Raw genomic sequence first — 17,972 nt, 5'->3', positions numbered from 1 at the left:
AAGTCTAGTTCAAATCAACAGATTTTTCAGTTTACTACAGCGACAAACTAATTTTAAGTTTAAACTGAACTGTTCCATTGTTTGATAATACAAATATTTTCGTTTGTTGAAATTTTTGACAGTTTGTTAGAACAAACAGAGATTTGGTAGATTCAATATAAAATAACGGTTTGTTTCAAACGACTGCACTTTTGCTATTAACAAAGCCGGAATGTGATTGTGTTGGTGACGGCAGCTCCTGCGGCAGCTCGGAAATCTATTTTTAGACGCTCGGCAAGCGGATGGAAAGGAGGTCGAATAAAAAGAGACAAAAAGGCGAAACCGACCAACTTTTTACGAATGCTGTCTTTAGTACCTGCGCGTTATCCATCACGGCCAAAACTGCACTTGGAAGTTGCAGTGATGGATTTGCTACACGTTCCTCGTTGTGGCGAAGTTGGGGTAAGTTTTTTAAAGATGTGTGAGTGCTTCCAGGCCATGTTTGTGGTCCCCATTTTGTAGAAACAAATGAAGTTTCTGACGTTGTATGAAAAAATGGTGATTGGTTGTTTTAATCGATAAACTCTAAGTAAGAGCAGAAAAATATAACTTTGGTATAAGTAAATTCTCAGTTTGAAAATCAACGAAGCATTTTATTGTTTCAAACAAGCGTCATTTTTCTGCGTGTATATCCTACAGGAACATTTTATTTGTGACGTTGATTTTTTTTTATTAAATTTAATTTACTTATTGTAGGAATAAGATGTCATGGAATAAAATATTAACTGTTTATTTATTTCTGTGGGTTACGAGTTGGCAGATTATTGTTAGTCAGAAATAAGTGTGTTCAAACAGGTTTGTGCTCGCGCGCGAGCACGCAAGAATTCAGTCTAAAAATGGATGTGTACGAAGACGGTTGTGTTGTTCGTGTGAATTGCCCTGCGGATGGGTAAATTACGGAATACTTCCGTACAAAATGATCCGTGAACCGTTCCTCGGTTCACGACAATGGTTCGGTCGGTAGAGAACCGGATGTTCCAACCGGTAAGTTGAATTGAAAACGGTGTAAAATGAGAGACCGCCATCAGGAACGTCTGCGATGCAGCGGTCTGATTTTTTTTTCGGCCACGACCAAATCGACGCCGCTGCTGCCGGTACTTTTTTCCAATTCGCGACTACGAAGGTTGATGAGCCGGGAAACACTCTTTCTTCCTACGGGGTTTCTTATGGGAGTATGAGTGAAAAAAAAGCAAAAAATCTTCCCTCCTTCACTTTCTCACAGAAAACCGCAAACAAAATCATCACCTTCGTAGTCCCCAATAGGAAATGTCATCGCTGCAACCTCTGGCATCATGATGACAAGCAGCGAAGATTCGTTTTTTTGTGTGAAGTGTTTGTTATTTGTGTTTCGTGGGAGGAGTGATACGGGTTTATTTTGTGATTGCACGAGAGAGGATCACCTTTTGAAAAGGCCATTTTCGCGAGTTACTACGGAATTCGGTGAAAAGTGGCGCATCGAGACAAATTAACTTCCTAACAGGTATGTAATCATCCGGTTTCGTGGGTAGCCTTTGACGGAGCCGCAGTGCTGAGAAGAACAAACGAGGTAAATAAAACAACATTTGTCTGAACTCCTTCACGCATGCTTAACGCTACTTCCTGACACATTTTCATTCATAAGATTGGCTCGTTTAATAAAGTATTGCTTAACTGACTGACGGAGCGATGTGACATAACGCTGGCACGGTAGAAAGAATTTGATTGGCAATTAAACGCAAAGCGAAACTCGTAGGTGGAAGCATACACAAAAAGTATTTTACGGATATGATTACTGTATTGATATTACCTGGGTATGTATTCGCAAAATGAACAATTAACCCAATTTTATGGACAGATACGACCTGATGATGGTTGCTGTATTTTTTTCAACGACTTTCAAAAGTAGATGTACTTTAGAATAGATAAAAGGGAGTGTAGGTGTTTGGGCAAATGAAAAGGTGAAACGTTCCCAAACTCATGATTGTTAAACAACCCAGGCGCGATGACGTCATGTTTTCGATTCCATCATCTTGTACCATTGTTAAGGGATGGGAACCCAAATGCATTGTATATGAGGGAACCCGATTGATGTTGGCTGCTAGCTTTGTAGGGATGATGAACACGATAAGCCGTAAGTTCGTACCAGGGTTCGCACAATAACACATTAGATTAAATGACAACAATGTTGATATTGATATTATACTTCTAGTACGGCACTTCCTGCCAAGTTTTCATTCATGAAATAAGCGATCAGCTGATCCGAATCGGCTTGTAAAATGGTTTATTGCTTGGCATTGGGTTGGCACGATGGAGGGAGGCTGATTGGCAATCTGTCGCAAAGCAAAACTCATAGGTGGAAGTGTTGCACAAATGGTATTTTACGCGTTTTGGACATGATTATTGTATTGATATTCGCAAAATTATCATTACATTTTATGAACTGATACGAACTTCAAAGTTGGCTACGGTTGTTATATTTTTCAACGATTTTTAAAACAGAAGAAAAGGGGATTGGTTTTTGGGTGAAAACAAAGAGATACAACGTTCCCAACACATGATGATCGGACAGAAAAATACAATAATATTTGCTTGTAGATTGTAAGGGACCAAATATAGCGTGGACATGGGTATTGATCTTTGTCGCCAAATAGAGTCTCAGATAGTGAACTGGAAGATTGCCTCTTTGAGGAGGTAATTTAGAAGAGCTTATTGGGACAATACAAAAAAAGTCAGTATGGTTGGTCGGTAGTTAGACCTAGTTGGATAGAGAATTTAAGTTTAATAGTTCGTGATAGATTCGATGAAAGTACTAAGTCTCAAAATGGCTTAGTGTACGCGCAAAAAAAAAAATGGAATTACAGACAGGTCTATTAATTTTGAACTAGCAATCGAGCTTGCAATGAACTTGGTTATAAAAAAAAATGATTGGAAGGCATGTATGGGTCGACTGAACATTCATAATCCAACTCAGGTGAAAGTTGGTCGTTGATGCAAATATTGTATGGTTTTGTAATTGTATTTGTAATTTTATTGTTCACGTAACGTGAGTTTTGCTGCTCATGTGGTTTTGAGCCTGGTAGGTTTAATCCAACATAGGATGCCCAAGATCAGACATAATTCGGTGAAGTGTGCTAGAACGTATAAATTGTGAACTGTAATAGAAGTTGTTGGAAAGGCATATATGGGGCAACTCAAAATTTAAATCCAACTCTGGAGTGGGTTGGTCGGTGGTGCGGACTAGCCATCGGACCTAGTTGGGTTAACTAAAAAATTTAAATCCAACTTTCGAATAGGTTGGTCGGTGGTGCGGAGTAGCCATCGGACCTAGTTGGGTCAACTGAAAATTTAAATCCAACTTTCGAATAGGTTGGTCGGTGGTGCGGAGTAGCCATCGGACCTAGTTGGGTCAACTGAAAATTTAAATCCAACTTTCGAATAGGTTGGTCGGTGGTGCGGAGTAGCCATCGGACCTAGTTGGGTCAACTGAAAATTTAAATCCAACTTTCGAATAGGTTGGTCGGTGGTGCGGAGTAGCCATCGGACCTAGTTGGGTCAACTGAAAATTCAAATCCAACTTTCGAATAAGTTGGTCGGTGGTGCGGAGTAGCCATCGGACCTAGTTGGGTCAACTGAAAATTTAAATCCAACTTTCGAATAGGTTGGTCGGTGGTGCGGAGTAGCCATCGGACCTAGTTGGGTCAACTGAAAATTTAAATCCAACTTTCGAATAGGTTGGTCGGTGGTGCGGAGTAGCCATCGGACCTAGTTGGGTCAACTGAAAATTTAAATCCAACTTTCGAATAGGTTGGTCGGTGGTGTGGAGTAGCCATCGGACCTAGTTGGGTCAACTAAAAATTTAAATCCAACGTATAAATTGCAAACTGTCGAGGAAGTTGCTGAATATTTTACTGGTTTTGCTGCTTATGTGATTTTTTTGAGCCTGGTAAGCTCAACCCAACATAGCATGCCAAAGATCAGACAGAACTCGTTGAGGTGTGTTAGAACGTATAAATTGCGAACTGTCGAGGAAGTTGCTGAATATTTTACTGGTTTTGCTGCTTATGTGATTTTTTGAGCCTGGTAAGCTCGACCTAACATAGCATGCCAAAGATCAGACAGAACTCGTTGAGGTGTGTTAGAACGTATAAATTGCGAACTGTCGAGGAAGTTGTTGAATATTTAACTGGTTTTGCTGCTTATGTGAATTTTTGAGAATGGTAAGCTCAACCCAACATAGCATGCCAAAGATCAGACAGAACTCGTTGAGGTGTGTTAGAACGTATAAATTGCGAACTGTCGAGGAAGTTGTTGAATATTTTACTGGCTTTGCTGCTTATGTGATTTTTTGAGCCTGGTAAGCTCAACCCAACATAGCATGCCAAAGATCAGACAGAACTCGTTGAGGTGTGTTAGAACGTATAAATTGCGAACTGTCGAGGAAGTTGTTGAATATTTTAATGGTTTTGCTGCTTGTGTGATTTTTTGAGCCTGGTAAGCTCAACCTAACATAGCATGCCAAAGATTTTGAGGTGTGTTAGAACGTATAAATTGCGAACTGTCGAGGAAGTTGCTGAATATTTTATTGGTTTTGCTGCTTATGTGATTTTTTGAGCCTGGTAAGCTCAACCTAACATAGCATGCCAAAGATCAGACAGAACTCGTTGAGGTGTGTTAGAACGTATAAATTGCGAACTGTCGAGGAAGTTGTTGAATATTTTACTGGTTTTGCTGCTTATGTGATTCTTTGAGCCTGGTAAGCTCAACCTAACATAGCATGCCAAAGATCAGACAGAACTCGTTGAGGTGTGTTAGAACGTATAAATTGCGAACTGTCGAGGAAGTTGTTGAATATTTTACTGGTTTTGCTGCTTATGTGATTTTGGGCCTGGGAAGCTCAACCCAACATAGCATGCCAAAGATCAGACAGAACTCGTTGAGGTGTGTTAGAACGTATAAATTGCGAACTGTCGAGGAAGTTGTTGAATATTTTACTGGTTTTGCTGCTTATGTGATTTTGGGCCTGGGAAGCTCAACCCAACATAGCATGCCAAAGATCAGACAGAACTCGTTGAGGTGTGTTAGCAGAGATGGCATGCTCCTCAGAGCGCTAAGTGAGAAGATGAAAAAATACACATTTCACACAGCCTGCAAGATGAGAAAGAGTGCGTGTAAAGAATTATCTTCTGCGTTGTCGGGCTGCACGCACTCGGCATCGTTGTCGCATCGCGCACGACGGTGAGCGCAGGAAAGCAAGAGAAAGTACAGTCTAACACACAGCTCACATCGCAGCGCTGCGCTACTCTGTAATGCCGAGAGCCTACAACTTCCAGTTCAGACAGCGCAGATGTGTAGCACATTTCAAGAAATGAGCGAAGCTCACGCAGAAGAAGTTTGAGCTCTGTGACGCCTCGCGCAGATGGTGTGGCAACTTACACATTTGCACTCTCCCGCAAAGTTTTACGGCTAAGCGATGTGTGTTTGTTGCCGGTCCACATTCGTAGCAAAACAGAGCGGCGCACAGTTTATTGAAGATGTGTACGCAGAGCTGTTTATCAGTGTATCTATGCCATCTCTGTGTGTTAGAACGTATAAATTGCGAACTGTCGAGGAAGTTGTTGAATATTTTACTGGTTTTGCTGCTTATGTGATTTTTTGAGCCTGGTAAGCTCAACCCAACATAGCATGCCAAAGATCAGACAGAACTCGTTGAGGTGTGTTAGAACGTATAAATTGCGAACTGTCGAGGAAGTTGTAGAATATTTTACTGGTTTTGCTGCTTATGTGATTTTGAGCCTGGGAAGCTCAACCCAACATAGCATGCCAAAGATCAGACAGAACTCGTTGAGGTGTGTTAGAACGTATAAATTGCGAACTGTAGAAGAAGTTGTTGAATATTTAACTGGTTTTGCTGCTTATGTGATTTTTTGAGCCTGGTAAGCTCAACCCAACATAGCATGCCAAAGATCAGACAGAACTCGTTGAGGTGTGTTAGAACGTATAAATTGCGAACTGTAGAAGAAGTTGTTGAATATTTTACTGGTTTTGCTGCTTATGTGATTTTTTGAGCCTGGTAAGCTCAACCCAACATAGCATGCCAAAGATCAGACAGAACTCGTTGAGGTGTGTTAGAACGTATAAATTGCGAATTGTCGAGGAAGTTGTTGAATATTTTACTGGTTTTGCTGCTTATGTGATTTTTTGAGCCTGGTAAGCTCAACCTAACATAGCATGCCAAAGATCAGACAGAACTCGTTGAGGTGTGTTAGAACGTATAAATTGCGAATTGTCGAGGAAGTTGTTGAATATTTTACTGGTTTTGCTGCTTATGTGATTTTTTGAGCCTGGTAAGCTCAAGCCAACATAGCATGCCAAAGATCAGACAGAACTCGTTGAGATGTGTTAGAACGTATAAATTGCGAATTGTCGAGGAAGTTGTTGAATATTTTACTGGTTTTGCTGCTTATGTGATTTTTTGAGCCTGGTAAGCTCAACCCAACATAGCATGCCAAAGATCAGACAGAACTCGTTGAGGTGTGTTAGAACGTATAAATTGCGAACTGTCGAGGAAGTTGTTGAATATTTTACTGGTTTTGCTGCTTATGTGATTCTTTGAGCCTGGTAAGCTCAACCCAACATAGCATGCCAAAGATCAGACACAGGCACCAAAATTATCTCTATCAATTATCATTATCAGTCCTATCTTTGGATAGTATCAACTGATACTATCAGTAGGGGCACTGATAGAGATACTATCAATTTTTTTAAACTGATGGATAGAAGATAAAATAATTATCTCTATCAGCTGATAGAAGGTTACTGATACTATCAGCATTTTTACTATCAAGGATAGACGTGGTCTATCTCTATCATCTATCTTTAAAAAAAAAAGATACTATCAGAAAAATTCTATCATTATCTCTATCTATCCTATCATTGATAGCAAATCCGGAACATAAATCTTCCGCATAGTGGGAAAAAATTGAATAAAAAAATATTAATTTGAAATGAAATATTTGTTATAATCAACAATATTTATCTTCCGGATACCAAAAAACGAGTTCCGCCGCCATTTTGAAATCCAAGATGGCGGCCATCGGATTTCAAAAACTGTTGTAAACCCATGCAATATGGGTATTTTTGGAACGGGCTCGAAGAGTAGATGTCGAAAATTGGTGTCCGCCGCCATTTTGAAATCCAAGATGGCGGCCATCAGATTTCAAAAACTGTTGTAAACCCATGCAATAGGGGTATTTTCGGAACGGGCTCGAAGAGTAGAAGCCAAAAATCGACGTCCGCCGCCATTTTGAAATCCAAGATGGCGGCCATCGGATTTCAAAAACTGTTGTAAACCCATGCAATATGGGTATTTTTGGAACGGGCTCGAAGAGTAGATGTCGAAAATTGGTGTCCGCCGCCATTTTGAAATCCAAGATGGCGGCCATCGGATTTCAAAAACTGTTGTAAACCTATGCAATATGGGTATTTTCGGAACGGGCTCGAAGAGTAGAAGCCAAAAATCGATGTCCGCCGCCATTTTGAAATCCAAGATGGCGGCCATCGGATTTCAAAAAACTGTTGTAAACCCATGCAATATGGGTATTTTCGGAACGGGCTCGAAGAGTAGAAGCCAAAAATCGATGTCCGCCGCCATTTTGAAATCAAAGATGGCGGCCATCGGATTTCAAAAACTGTTGTAAACCCATGCAATATGGGTATTTTTGGAACGGGCTCGAAGAGTAGATGTCGAAAATTGGTGTCCGCCGCCATTTTGAAATCCAAGATGGCGGCCATCAGATTTCAAACACTGTTGTAAACCCATGCAATATGGGTATTTTCGGAACGGGCTCGAAGAGTAGAAGCCAAAAATCGATGTCCGCCGCCATTTTGAAATCAAAGATGGCGGCCATCGGATTTCAAAAACTGTTGTAAACCCATGCAATATGGGTATTTTTGGAACGGGCTCGAAGAGTAGATGTCGAAAATTGGTGTTCGCCGCCATTTTGAAATCCAAGATGGCGGCCATCAGATTTCAAACACTGTTGTAAACCCATGCAATATGGGTATTTTCGGAACGGGCTCGAAGAGTAGAAGCCAAAACTCTATGTCCGCCGCCATTTTGAAATCCAAGATGGCGGCCATCAGATTTCAAACACTGTTGTAAACCCATGCAATATGGGTATTTTCGGAACGGGCTCGAAGAGTAGAAGCCAAAACTCTATGTCCGCCGCCATTTTGAAATCAAAGATGGCGGCCATCGGATTTCAAAAACTGTTGTAAACCCATGCAATATGGGTATTTTTGGAACGGGCTCGAAGAGTAGATGTCGAAAATTGGTGTCCGCCGCCATTTTGAAATCCAAGATGGCGGCCATCGGATTTCAAAAACTGTTGTAAACCCATGCAATATGGGTATTTTCGGAACGGGCTCGAAGAGTAGAAGCCAAAAATCGATGTCCGCCGCCATTTTTAAATCCAAGATGGCGGCCATCGGATTTCAAAAACTGTTGTAAACCCATGCAATATGGGTATTTTCGGAACGGGCTCGAAGAGTAGAAGACAAAAATCGATGTCCGCCGCCATTTTGAAATCAAAGATGGCGGCCATCGGATTTCAAAAACTGTTGTAAACCCATGCAATATGGGTATTTTTGGAACGGGCTCGAAGAGTAGATGTCGAAAATTGGTGTCCGCCGCCATTTTGAAATCCAAGATGGCGGCCATCGGATTTCAAAAACTGTTGTAAACCCATGCAATATGGGTATTTTCGGAACGGGCTCGAAGAGTAGAAGTCAAAAATCGATGTCCGCCTCCATTTTTAAATCCAAGATGGCGGCCATCGGATTTCAAAAACTGTTGTAAACCTATGCAATATGGGTATTTTCGGAACGGGCTCGAAGAGTAGAAGCCAAAAATCGATGTCCGCCGCCATTTTGAAATCCAAGATGGCGGCCATCGGATTTCAAAAACTGTTGTAAACTCATGCAATATGGGTATTTTCGGAACGGGCTCGAAGAGTAGAAGCCAAAAATCGATGTCCGCCGCCATTTTGAAATCCAAGATGGCGGCCATCGGATTTCAAAAAATGTTGTAAACCCATGCAATATGGGTATTTTTGGAACGGGCTCGAAGAGTAGAAGTCAAAAATCGATGTCCGCCGCCATTTTGAAATGCAAGATGGCGGCCATCGGATTTCAAAAACTGTTGTAAACCTATGCAATATGGGTATTTTCGGAACGGGCTCGAAGAGTAGAAGTCAAAAATCGATGTCCGCCTCCATTTTGAAATCCAAGATGGCGGCCATCGGATTTCAAAAACTGTTGTAAACCTATGCAATATGGGTATTTTCGGAACGGGCTCGAAGAGTAGAAGACAAAAATCGATGTCCGCCGCCATTTTGAAATCCAAGATGGCGGCCATCGGATTTCAAAAACTGTTGTAAACCCATGCAATATGGGTATTTTCGGAACGGGCTCGAAGAGTAGATGTCGAAATTGGTGTCCGCCGCCATTTTGAAATCCAAGATGGCGGCCATCGGATTTCAAAAACTGTTGTAAACCCATGCAATATGGGTATTTTCGGAACGGGCTCGAAGAGTAGAAGCCAAAGATAGATGTCCACCGCCATTTTGAAATCAAAGATGGTGGCCATCGGATTTCAAAAACTGTTGTAAACCCATTCAATATGGGTATTGTTGAAACGGGCTCGAAGAGTAGATGTCGAAAATCGGTGTACGCCGCCATTTTGAAATACACGATGGCGGCCATCGGATTTTGAAAACCGATAGACACTCATGAAATATGGGTATTTTCGGAACGGGCTCGAAGAGTAGAAGTCAAAAATCGATGTTTGGCGCCATTTTGAAATTCAAGATGGCGGCCATCGGATCTTGAAAGTCGATTGAAACCCATAAAATACGGGTACTTTCGGAACGGGTTCGATGAGTAGACGTCGGAAATCGATGTCCGCCGCCATTTTGAAATCCAAGAAAGGGAATTTTGCCGTGAGGTGGTTTATTCATCACTACCTGGAGAACCTGAAAAATTCGAATTTGAGTTCTTTTTAATATTCCTTTTCAAGCGCTCTTTTTATTGTTGTCGAAGAGTTAAAAACGAAACAGCCTAACTGTTGCAATTCGAGTACGTCAACAAAAATGGAGTTTCTGGCACGAAATTTCTGTTGAGTGAAAATAGATATTTTTTTTTCAAATGGAAGCAAACGGAAGCAACATCAATAACATCTATTGGCTAGGCGCACGCAACCCTTAAGTTAGGTGGAAATAACTTTGATAAATAAAATTGAGTACAGCGGGGATTCGTTGGTTGGGTTACGACTGCACCCCGATTAGTGAATCGTATTCATTGGTTGAGGCAACTGACCAAAATGCTCTAGACACACGCAAGTGACGAGAATTACGTCACGATATACCCACATACTTGCACAAACCTTCTGTATATAGGAGCTTCGGTGCGTCGGCGGTCAGACGTAAAACTTGAATTTGACATAGACAGTGCTTTTCAGTTGGGTTTTGCCCCAACCACCGAACAACCAACGAGCAGCACTGTGCTCTTATTTTTCCGCGTAAATGGAAAATCCCAAATTCCTAAATTTGAGTACATTTAAACTAACTTTTAAGTTTTTTTTTATCTCCTCTCTCATTAACTCTCTATATTAAGCATGAGCATGAGATGACCGTACAATTCGTAGTTGCTACTGTGTCAAAGCTCGAAAAGCAAAACAACCCAACTTTGACAGTTCGGTGCGGGAAGCCACAATTGAATAAAAAGAACAGTGCCAAAGACGGCTCATATTTACTTGATTTATTTTTACTAGCCGTCTTCGACAGTACCCAAGTTTGAGTATATTGAACTGGCAGTTGGGTAAAACAAAACTTAGGCGGTAAGTACATTTATCATACGGGATCAAATGTGAATAACCTATCCTGGCATCATTTCCAGAAACTTCTAAAATGCCTAATTTCCTCTCAAATCCCCAACTTCTCCTAAAATCCCCAACTACTCGTAAAATGCCCAACTTGCTGCTTAGATTTTCCATAGGCATCATTTTCCTCGAAGAACCTCATGAGTTCTAAGTTCCCTTTATTCTCCCCAAGGATCGGTATATTCACCTCACTCCATTCATATTCACTCCTCTTTGCTGAAGCGAATCGAGAAAGATGCAGCAAACGGATCGTCGTGATCAAACACGCAACCCCATCACCAGTGGGAAGCGATGAGCCAGCTGCTTGACATGAATATTCGTTGCCATTCGTCGCAGTTTGGATCGCAAGCGAATGAATGAATGGCAAATAGTGAAGAATACTGGTGAGCGATCGAAGCAGCTATTATCATAAGTAGAAGAGAATTTCTGCATGTAATGCATACATTTTTACTGTATTGTTGCTGAAATGCTAGATTAGCAAAGAAAATAATTCGAAAACATCAAAAATTCGTATGCACAATATCAATCGCATCACTCACGAATCGCATTCGCTTGCGATGCGAATGTGGACGAATGAGTAATTTCCAAGTGTGGCTTCCCACCGTTCGCCGGAATTTGCTGTCGTCGCTGACAAGCATACACACGAACTAAAGCGATAACCGTTCGCTGCTGACTGTCTTCGAATGTGGAAGAAGATGAAAAGTGGAAATGAGAAACCCTGATTCTCCCCAATATCTCCCAAAACTTCTCCCAAATTCTCCTAAAATGTCCAACTTCTCCTAAAATCCCCAACATCTAAAAAAATACAAAACTTGCTGCTTAGATTTTACAAAGGCATCATTTTCCTCGAAGAACCTATTGAGTCCTAAGTTTCCTTTATTCTCCCCAATATCTCCTGAAAACCCCAATGACCCTTAAAAATCCCCAAATTGTCCTAAAACTCCTAGCTTCTGCTCAAATCCTCAACCTTTCCTAAAATGCCCAACTTCTCCTAACATCCCCTGCATCTAAAAAATACCCAACTTGCTGCTTAGATTTCCCAGAGGCATCATTTTCCTCGAAGAACCTAAAGATTCCTAAGTTTTCTTTACTTTCCCCAATATCTCCCATAGGTCCCAAAGTTCCTTTAAAATCACCAAATTCTCCTAAAATGCCCAATGTTCCTCTCACTTGCCCAACTTCTCCTAAAATCCCCAACTTCTAAAAAAATGCCCAACTTGCTGCTTAGATTTTCCAGAGGCATCATTTTTTTCCGAAGAACCTCATGAATTCAAAATTTCCGTTATCCTCCCCAATATCGCCTAAAAATCCCCAACGTTCCTTTAAAAGCTGAGAAACAGTCTCCTCCTAGTGGGGGTGTTATGCCAGATAGAAGAAGAATGCACTTACATTGTCAAATAAAAAAAAATCTTTTAAATTGCCGCACGCATAGACCCCCTCATCTGAACAGCACCGCAGCAGAGCTACGAGTGCGAGGGATATAAATGTATGCTCTTTTTAATAAACTTTCATCGGTGCTTTCGCTCCGTCGAAACGTCGCACTTAGTTTGCTCACACGATTTATTAATACCAAACTCCGCCTCGTTTTCTTCCGCAGGCGGAGATACGACGCGTCAAAGAGCGAACTCGTTTTCCGTTCGTAACGACAGCACCAGCAGCTGCCGTCGTCTTCATGCTGTGGAGCAACAACATACGAACGCGCGAACTGATAGGGGGCTGTCCATTAATTACATAAGGGTTTATGGGGGGGAGGTGGGGGTTTGAGAAATCTTACGAGCCATACAAAAAATTTTGGGTTGTCATACAAAAAATCTTACAAGGAGGAGAGGGGGTGTTGAAAAATCGTAAAAATTCCCTTACGTAATTAATGGACAGCCCCTAGGGTGATGACCATTGTTTTGGTATGAAGTTTATGCAATTTGGAGTGTTATTTTCAAAATCATTTTTTGGGTAATCTCAAGGGGTTGGTCACTCGGCACATTGTGCCCGGCACACATGCCGGCACATCTCGGCACACATGCCGGCACAATCCGGCACACATGGGCACAACATAGAAATCCAACTTTGCGGTATGGAATCAAACTGTCATTATACTTACGATTGCAAAAAATCCCTTCATACAGATTCTAGACAAGTGTTCTGGGTGGAATTTTGTCGGTAAACACCGACTAGACCAATAACATTCGCCAAAAATAGACAGGATTATAATTAGCGCAAAAACATTCTAAGAAAATATTCCACTGGGCACATTCGGCAAACCTCCAGCACGTTCGGCACACTTCGGCACACACTGAAAAACAACCGGCACAGTTTAGGCACATATTGGCACACGCTCAAAAATCACGGCACAAATGAAGTGTGCTGAATGACCAACCCCTTGGGTAATCTACAAAAGATAGAGTTTTGCTGTCAAAGAAACATTTTTAGAGAACAAGTTTGTGCATGTTTTGTAGAAGAACTTTTTTAACAGAAGTTATTTATTCATTTAAATTTTTTTTTAAATACTTAAAAAATGACTGATTTTTAAGACACTTTTTGCAAACTTTTTGAAATTTGAAAGTAGTTTTACCAAATCCCCGTCAAAAAAGCTAAGAAAGATAAGTTCATTAGCTTTCGTTTCAAGCATTACGTACGACCTTTAATTCCTGAGACATTTGATTTCAAAAATGAGCTTACTTTAAAAAAATAAAATTTGAATGACTCACTTAGCAGTGGTTTCCGACCCTATGTTCCTTGGGCATTTTTCCATAACTTTTGAAGACCTAGATGCCCTAAAATTTTGTAAAGTCCGGAACCAATCACCCTGTATGAAATCCGATGGCCGCCATCTCGGATTTCAAAATGGCGGAGTCCATAGATTTTCGACTTCTACTCTTCAAGCCCGTTCCGAAAATACCCATATTGTATGGGTTTACAACATTTTTTTTTGAAATCCGATGCCGCCATCTTGGATTTAAAAATGGCGGCAGACATCAATTTTTGGCTTCTACTCTTCGAGCCCGTTCCGAAAATACCTATATTGCATGGGTTTGCAACAATTTTTGAAATCCGATAGCCGCCATATTGGATTTCAAAATGGCGGCGGACATCGATCTTCGACATCTACTCTTCGAGCCCGTTCCGAAAATACCCATATTGCATGGGTTTACAACATTTTTTAAACCGATGGCCGCCATCTTTGATTTCAAAATGGCGGCGTACATCGATTTTCGACTTCTACTCTTCGAGCTCGTTCCGAAAATCGCCATATTGCATGGGTTTACAACATTTGAAATCCGATGGTCGCCATCTTGGATTTCAAAATGGCGGCGGACATCGATTTTCAACTTCTACTCTTCGAGCCCGTTCCGAAAATACCCATATTGCATGGATTTACAACAGATTTTGAAATCCGATAGCCGCCATCTTGGATTTCAAAATGGCGGGGTACATCGATTTTCGACTTCTACTCTTCGAGCCCGTTCCAAAAATACCTATATTGCATGGGTTTACAACATTTTTTAAACCGATGGCCGCCATCTTGGATTGCAAAATGGCGGCGGACACCGATTTTCGACTTCTACTCTTCGAGCCCGTTCCGAAAATACCCATATTGCATAAGTTTACAACAACTTTTGAAATCCGATTGCCGCCATCTTGGATTTCAAAATGGCGGCGGACATCGATTTTCGACTTCTACTCATCGAGCCCGTTCCGAAAATACCTATATTGCATGGGTTTACAACATTTTTTGAAATCCGATGGCCGCCATCTTGAATTTCAAAATGGCGGCGGGCATCGATTTTCGACATCTACTCTTCGAGCCCGTTCCGAAAATACCCATATTGCATGGGTTTACAACAGTTTTTGAAATCCGATGGCCGCCATCTTGGATTTCAAAATGGCGGCGAACACCAATTTTCGACATCTACTCTTCGAGCCCGTTCCAAAAATACCCATATTGCATGGGTTTACAACAGTTTTTGAAATCCGATGGCCGCCATCTTTGATTTCAAAATGGCGGCGGACATCGATTTTTGGCTTCTACTCTTCAAGCCCGTTCCGAAAATACCTATATTGCATGGGTTTACAACATTTTTTGAAATCCGATGGCCGCCATCTTGGATTTCAAAATGGCGGCGGACATCTATTATCGTTTTCTACTCTTCGAGCCCGTTCCGAAAATACCCATATTGCATAAGTTTACAACATTTTTAGAAATCCGATGGCCGCCATCTTGGATTTCAAAATGGCGGGGTACATCGATTTTCGACTTCTACTCTTCGAGCCCGTTCCAAAAATACCTATATTGCATGGGTTTACAACAGTTTTTGAAATCCGATGGCCGCCATCTTGGATTGCAAAATGGCGGCGGACACCGATTTTCGACTTCTACTCTTCGAGCCCGTTCCGAAAATACCCATATTGCATAAGTTTACAACAGCTTTTGAAATCCGATTGCCGCCATCTTGGATTTCAAAATGGCGGCGGACATCGATTTTCGACTTCTACTCATCGAGCCCGTTCCGAAAATACCTATATTGCATGGGTTTACAACATTTTTTGAAATCCGATGGCCGCCATCTTGGATTTCAAAATGGCGGCGGGCATCGATTTTCGACATCTACTCTTCGAGCCCGTTCCGAAAATACCCATATTGCATGGGTTTACAACATTTTTTGAAATCCGATGGCCGCCATCTTGGATTTCAAAATGGCGGCGGACATCGATTTTCGTTTTCTACTCTTCGAGCCCGTTCCGAAAATACCCATATTGCATGGGTTTACAACATTTTTTGAAATCCGATGGCCGCCATCTTGGATTTCAAAATGGCGGCGGACATCGATTTTCGTTTTCTACTCTTCGATCCCGTTCCGAAAATACCCATATTGCATGGGTTTACAACAGTTTTTGAAATCCGATGGCCGCCATCTTTGATTTCAAAATGGCGGCGGACATCGATTTTTGGCTTCTACTCTTCGAGCCCGTTCCGAAAATACCTATATTGCATGGGTTTCATAATGTCTATTCAGAACCTAATATTTTATGACGGCTTATGATGCGTCTTGCTCATTGTCCAACAATTTTCTTTCTATCAGTCTATCAATTGATAGAGATAGAACTTCTATCTCTATCAATTGATAGAAGTTTTACTGATAGTATCTCTATCACTATTTTTACTGATAGAGATACTATCTCTATTTTTTCTATCCCTGATAGAACCCGTTCTATCAGTGATACTATCACTGATAGAAAAGAACTGATAGTATCAGTAGCTCAAATTGATAGTATCAGTGGTCTATCAGATAATTGATAGTATCACCTTCTATCAGATAATTTCGGTGCCTGATCAGACAGAACTCGTTGAGGTGTGTTAGAACGTATAAATTGCGAACTGTCGAGGAAGTTGTTGAATATTTTACTGGTTTTGCTGCTTATGTGATTTTGGGCCTGGGAAGCTCAACCCAACATAGCATGCCAAAGATCAGACAGAACTCGTTGAGGTGTGTTAGAACGTATAAATTGCGAACTGTCGAGGAAGTTGTTGAATATTTTACTGGTTTTGCTGCTTATGTGATTTTGGGCCTGGGAAGCTCAACCCAACATAGCATCACAGACAAACAGACGTAACTCTAAGAGGAAATTCATCAAAAACTTTTGCCCGGTGTCATTTTCATGAGCACACTGCCACCTGTTGGTAGAACCGCGCGTGACACTGTCGACCATGATGGATTTCAATTTGACGTTTTGTTGACACGCACACTACTACACAAATTGCCTATAATTTTCGTTTGCATCATTAAGCAACGTGTACACTGGCAAACGTCAAAGCGATCGAACACTAGCGCATCTGGTGGAACGATCGCGCAAACCAAATGAAATTTGAATTGATCGTTAAATGCATGTGCCAAGCCGTTTTGAAGAGTGTTACGTCTGTTTGTCTGTGATAGCATGCCAAAGATCAGACAGAACTCGTTGAGGTGTGTTAGAACGTATAAATTGCGAACTGTCGAGGAAGTTGTTGAATATTTTACTGGTTTTGCTGCTTATGTGATTTTTTGAGCCTGGTAAGCTCAACCCAACATAGCATGCCAAAGATCAGACAGAACTCGTTGAGGTGTGTTAGAACGTATAAATTGCGAACTGTCGAGGAAGTTGTTGAATATTTTACTGGTTTTGCTGCTTATGTGATTTTTTGAGCCTGGTAAGCTCAACCCAACATAGCATGCCAAAGATCAGACAGAACTCGTTGAGGTGTGTTAGAACGTATAAATTGCGAACTGTCGAGGAAGTTGTAGAATATTTTACTGGTTTTGCTGCTTATGTGATTTTGAGCCTGGGAAGCTCAACCCAACATAGCATGCCAAAGATCAGACAGAACTCGTTGAGGTGTGTTAGAACGTATAAATTGCGAACTGTAGAAGAAGTTGTTGAATATTTAACTGGTTTTGCTGCTTATGTGATTTTTTGAGCCTGGTAAGCTCAACCCAACATAGCATGCCAAAGATCAGACAGAACTCGTTGAGGTGTGTTAGAACGTATAAATTGCGAACTGTCGAGGAAGTTGTTGAATATTTTACTGGTTTTGCTGCTTATGTGATTTTTTGAGCCTGGTAAGCTCAACCCAACATAGCATGCCAAAGATCAGACAGAACTCGTTGAGGTGTGTTAGAACGTATAAATTGCGAATTGTCGAGGAAGTTGTTGAATATTTTACTGGTTTTGCTGCTTATGTGATTTTTTGAGCCTGGTAAGCTCAACCCAACATAGCATGCCAAAGATCAGACAGAACTCGTTGAGGTGTGTTAGAACGTATAAATTGCGAACTGTAGAAGAAGTTGTTGAATATTTAACTGGTTTTGCTGCTTATGTGATTTTTTGAGCCTGGTAAGCTCAACCCAACATAGCATGCCAAAGATCAGACAAAACTCGTTGAGGTGTGTTAGAACGTATAAATTGCGAACTGTCGAGGAAGTTATTGAATATTTTACTGGTTTTGCTGCTTATGTGATTTTCTGACAGAGCTCGTTGAGGTGTG

At 41.2% G+C, this 17,972-nt stretch overlaps 1 protein-coding gene across 2 annotated transcripts in view; it reads right to left on the bottom strand.

The window, feature by feature from the left end:
* The window catches only part of LOC134288220 (uncharacterized), an 837,108-nt gene that overhangs the window by 374,679 nt on the left and 444,457 nt on the right, over window positions 1-17,972 (bottom strand). The gene's annotated exons all lie outside the window — the stretch shown is intronic.

The sequence above is a fragment of the Aedes albopictus genome, chromosome 2 (assembly GCF_035046485.1).
Source record: "Aedes albopictus strain Foshan chromosome 2, AalbF5, whole genome shotgun sequence".
Taxonomy (NCBI): Eukaryota; Metazoa; Arthropoda; class Insecta; order Diptera; family Culicidae; genus Aedes; species Aedes albopictus.
The sequence above is the reverse complement of the archived record's forward strand: the minus strand, read 5'-3'. Positions and strand labels throughout refer to the sequence as shown.